Here is a 6,000-nt window from a genome sequence, read left to right as displayed (position 1 = left end):
CTGACAGCAGTCCAACACAACACAGTGTGTTAAGCAAGAAAAAAAACATCTAGAGAAGCTTCTAAACGCTTCTAAATTATTCACTTTCTCTGTATTGCTGATATGACTCTTGCATTGCTGGTATTCGCTGAATCCGATAGCTTAGAATCCTGTGAAGCAGGTTCTCTGTTTGTAAGGGCGGTTGACATGGAAACAGGAACCGAGGACAGTTTATGAAGGCTGTCATGTAAAACGAGAGCCATGCACACTCAAGCAGGTGACAACTCCAGTATACCAGTCAAGAACGGCCACAAAGACACAATTAAAACTACTGGAGGTGCGATCATCTTGCCTGCGATTTAGAGAGAAACCCTGAGACAGAAAATCACGAAGCGCTGACATTTCCAGCAGGTCGACGTCCACGCCAAGACGCTGACTGCGGGGATTCCTGCAAAAGACGGACCTTTCAGCTTTTGCCAGAGTCCAGTATTTCTGAGAAGTTGCAGGATCACTCAGAACTGGAGCTTGATGTACAGGCAGCAGAAGAAAGAGCTCCAGTGATGGAAAGGATATACAAGAAGAGAGAATTATAACTACTGAGGATGAGGCTGCAGGTCTTTAATGACATATATCAATTCCCTGGGCTGTTAAGGTCTGCAGCTTCACCAAACACTGGAATTTACTGCGGTGTTAGAGCACAGAATATAACAAAAATGACATGTAGCACTTTTGTCTATTAAAGGCTTGTCTTCCTGTCTCTTTCAGTTTCTGTCCCCTTTAATTCACCAGTGCCTTTGGAAACTTAACAGTCTTAGCAAAACGACTTCAGCAGTGACGGTGCCACACCAGTCGGAATGCTGATCTTTGACCAAATAGCTGATGCTTGACCAAACAAAAGACACCATTAGGCCGAGTGACGCTTCAGAAAGCTACTGTACCTCCCACTATATCCATGCAAAGAGCTGACGAATTAAAATCAGTTACCATTTAACCATGTAAGTGTCCCATCGGCTAAAGTACCTTATTGGCCCGAATATATGTGACCCATCACCATGACCATCACCATTTTGCAGTGAAATGAGTCTTAAGTCGCACTGGTAGAAAAACACCCATAAGACTCATTTCGTGGTGATGGGTCAAGTATGATGACCCCATACTTTTTAGCAACTAATTTTAGAGAAAACGTTTTTGAAATTCCAAATCTTACCTTTAATCTTACGGCAAATGTATACTGCGGTTACAAAATATCGTATTTGTTGCCATCTATTCCCTTTTTTGTCTAGACCCCAAATAAAAGCCGATACCACTTTTGCAGATGCATTTTAAGAGAAAAAAATAACCGTCTTATATTCGGACCAACCTGGTATCTACTAATTTCTACTACTTTATTGTTTTTCACGTAACGCATATATTCCTCAGCTGTTGGGCAGAAGAGGAAATACAGGCCACAGATCCACAGGATGGGATCTAAAACGAGGCACCATGCTGAAGCTGAGGAGCTCGGTCACACGCAGACGGCTAACCATGTGGGTGAGGGATGATGTACGTTTAAGGTAATGGGAATCACATCAAGGTGATCAGAGCCGCGTCTGTGAGGGAGCAGCTCAGCTGGAGCGTGTTCTGCAAGGCAGATGTGGGCCAGACATGCAGCGGCTGCGGCGCGGTTCCAGGTCAATGCTCCGTACCTGCGCCGATCACGCGCCACTCAGGAAACAGGCTGCTATTTTAAGTGCGACCTCCACGGCTAACGGAAGGGTACAGCCACATGCGAGCGCACAACAACACACTCACTCGCACCCGCACTCACGCCAACAAGTACTGGGGGGGATTTACGGAGGGAGACCTACCGATACTCAAGCGAGCGACAGAAATATATAAAGCGGATATATGCGAGTCCATGGCTGATTTACTGAAACTGAAAATTCAAGTACGTTCAGCTATTAATCTACTTGTTCCTTAGATGGGATGCAGAATCACACCAATCAATACCAGGCTCACGCACATACCAGGGGATCTTTGGAACCTCATTGGCACCAGTAACCCTTTCCATGCGGTTAGGGTCACGCACGGTCACACAGGCAGGTTTTCACGTGACCTTGTGTGTGCGTTGGCATCTCAAACTGTGGTTGCCCGTAACGCAGAGCCTGCCTGGTTGATTGTAACACACACCAGACACAGTCGGCATGACGTGTGTTGCTCTGCACGTATGCTGTGTGCTCTTTTTGGCTGTCTGTTCTAAGATATCATACACTGCAATTTCATTGTTGTAAGTTTCTTTACTGACATAATAAGATAATTTGCAGAGGGTGGTAACCAGGCGTGTAAGTGAGTTTATCTTAATTCTGTTACAAACCCTCCCCACACTGGGGGGGAAGATTATACAGAACTTAACGTCACATGGTACCCGGTCATGTTTCAGGTGCTGCTGAGCTCCTTTCTGTTCGTGATGAAGATAAAATTAAGCTTTATTTTCCATTTGCACAAGTACACCAGAATGGTTTATGCACGTATCCCATCGTGCTGAGGCACACACACTCACAGGTGAGCTTGGAGGTCTCAGGACTGAAACAGCCATTTATCTGGTGCCCAGAGGTGGGGACTCGAGTCACTGACTTGTGACTCGACTTGGACTCAAGTCACAAATTTGATGACTTGTGACTCAATTTGGGAAAACTCATGGGATGACTTGGACTTGAGGGCAAATGACTCAAGTCTTGGACTCGACTTGGACCATGAAGACTTGAGGTTATAGTCGCCCCCCTTTGGATACCATAATGTTAATTTTATAACTTCAATGTACAGTATATTAATTTTCTGCTGTCTGCATTTTCATTTGGCTGAATGCAAGGTCTCCTGAGATAGTTTGTTGGAAAGATGCATCACTCTCTGCATATATATGGACGTAAAAACTGTATATGGACAAACATGAATGGGCACCTTCTTTTCAATCTATCTCTGCCTGTAAAGAAGGTGTCCTGTGAGTTACTGTGGTGGGTTTTTGCTTTTAGTTTTACTCATTAAAGGTTAAAAAAAACTGACATAGGTTGGAACTCAAGTAACACGACTCACAACTTCAAGATTCAAGAATCAAGAGGTTTATTCGTCACATACACAGTTGTACACAGACAACATATAGTGAAATGTAACCCTGGTCACTGAGCAGCTGTGCATGATGAGAATAATAAAATATAGAAAAATAACAATACAAATATATATATATATATATGAAATATATTCAGCTGTACATAATCTATACAAAAGTGATAAGGTAAAAGTGATTGTGCTGTGCAATATAAGTGAAATACGCAAGAGACCTGAGAAATGTACTGACAATTTAGACAGTGTGAACTGAATGTAAACAGTACTCACGGGGTTATGGGCGCTCGTACACAGTGCGCACAGTGTGATGTCAGTGTTACAGTGACTGAAGAGTCACTGTAGAGTCCGGTGGGAGACCTAGGGGCACTGGGAACTGTCCTGGTTTATAACCAGTGGGAAAAAGGTCTTTGAGCTTTCAGTTCTGGTCATAAGGCTGCAGAGCCGTTTGCCTGAGTTCAGTTATTGGTGTGGGATGGGTATTTGAAGCTTTTTGTTGGTTTGGTCCTACAGCGGCTGGTGTAAACTTGACTTGAGACGCGAGAACAGGAGAGCCTGTCCAGAATCTTGTACGAACCTTGTAAGTTTCCAGTGCTGCTCTACCAGATTTTACACTTTTTATCCAGACATTCGTATTGTGTTTTTGTATAACTGGCAGAGAACACCCCCCAAACCAGTTTCTGCTTTTTTCCCCTAAAGAAAACAGAAATATACCAATGCCAATGGCTGGTTTTCAGAGAAATACAAATACAAAGAGACGAATCATTAACAATATGTTCTTATTCCGTTTCTCTTGGTCCGGTAAAGACCGAGCTTCTCATCGGCTTCCTTTAGACCAGCAAATTTGCACAGGAAGGAACTTCACTAGCGAGTAAGAATTTCAGCTAAAACATACATAATAAATATTTTTTTCTGTCATTTTACCAAGTCACGCAGTATAGATGATACTGAATTATTCGCTATGAAAAGGAGAGTCTATTTGGAGCTATTAGAGAAGATACAACGATGCAGGGTCATGGATAGATGGAACTCCACGTCTCAGAACCTCTGAACCCAACCATAAAGAACCCGGAGAGAATGAGATCCTGCGTACTGGAAAAACTGCCGTCTGTTTCGCAGATCTGCGCTCTTTCGTGTTCCTCATTCCCAGGAGTTGCATATCAAAAGAAACTAAATGGATAATAGTGACGAAAATAATTTGAGTCGCAGCACGAGGTCCAGCGCTTCCCCTCCGCTGTTTGCGGGTGACACAGACGCGCGCCATTAGTCCATTTAGGCGCATGGCACCGGGAGCAATTTCAAGCGTGAAACGCCTCTCCTCCCTACTAACGCGCAATTTCCAGCCACATGCGGGCCACGGTCATACGAATATAATTCACTTCAATTGTAGCACAAAATCTTCCTAATATAACAACCATACCCCTGTATCTGTAAGCCTCCCTCCGTAACCCTCCTCATTTGCTGTCAGCGTAAACGGTGATGAAGATCAAATTACTGGGAGGATGCGTAATAGCGAAAGCACTACTTTCCCCATTTTGTTGCCGGTGTCAAGCCGACCTTACCGCGTTACATTATTCCTAGTAATTCACAGAGCAATATAAAAAGATTGAAAGTTCTGGGTTATCTCTGACTAAAATTCAATATGTACATATCATAACAACCACAATTAGTCGCCTTTACTATAACAGATGTACAATAAATGAGTCCCCTATTTTTTTTTTTCTTCATTTATAAAGTTTTCCAGTTCGAGGGCACCAAACTCCGCAGATTACACATAAAACGGACTCTGGCGCCCTCTGCCGTTCAGCCATATAAGGACGATATATAGATAATATTATCTAACCATCCGTCCATTCATTTATCTTCTTGCCGGTAATCTTGGGCAGAGTAGCGGGTACCAAAGCGATTCGCTACTTTCCGTAACTGTTACATAACAAAAATCATTGATGACAATGATATCACCAATTTAATATCCCTTCACTAAAAATTTAACGCGGGACATGTTTAGCTCTGTAAAAAGCGTGGAAATTTATAACCAAAAAAAAAAAAAGCATAAAAAACTCAAAAGGCAGTCAACCAAACGCGTAAACCACAGAAAACGCTAGTTGGGACGTAACTGTTTTAATGTTTTTTTTTTTAAATATAGTATTGTTAAGTAACCAAAAATCATTAATATCTATTCTGTCGTTAGAAATGCTAGCATCTTGGAAAATTTCTTTATAATTTACATTTATAAACGCCGTGGCCAAATCGATGGGCAAGGGAGGCAAATAGCACGAGATGAGATGGAGGACAAGACGAATGCTTAGTATCCTACCGAAAGCATTATATTTCGTGGTAACACACAAACTGACATGTACTGAGGTTCATTAAGAAGCCTGGTCTTCTTCAAAAAAACGGCACCACCATCCCGATGCACCACGTCACTCATTCGGACCAACACGAAGGCGTCAAACACTCAACGCAGATTCAAACATCATTCTAGTAACATTATTACCGTTGTCTGATGCCTCCTTTTCTGATCATCCTTGTTTTTCAGAAATAAGGCGCATATGATTAACGAAAGCACTACGGTGTAGGAAGATCTTGAGCTTCTCCAAGTAGGCGAGAGGATATGTTTCCTCCCTGTATGACTCTCCCTGGTACAAAAAGCGTCAAACATAAACCTTGTTTAAAATGAATGACATCGAAAACCACATTGCTTTAATTTCTAATTTACATACCGTCAGATCATCTATTATACACCGCAAAGTTGCCTACGTAGCAGACCTTACTGTACAGACTCGTGAAAATTGTTGGCTGACATTCAAATACTACCCGGTCCAACATCTCCGATAACCGGTTGTATAGGACCCTTGTACATTTTTAATCATAATTCCCCTCTGGAAACCGTAATGTTTCTGTTTGGAATACATTTATGATTGT

Source organism: Brienomyrus brachyistius, chromosome 1 (assembly GCF_023856365.1).
Source record: "Brienomyrus brachyistius isolate T26 chromosome 1, BBRACH_0.4, whole genome shotgun sequence".
In the NCBI taxonomy this organism is placed as follows: Eukaryota; Metazoa; Chordata; class Actinopteri; order Osteoglossiformes; family Mormyridae; genus Brienomyrus; species Brienomyrus brachyistius.
The sequence above is the reverse complement of the archived record's forward strand: the minus strand, read 5'-3'. Positions refer to the sequence as shown.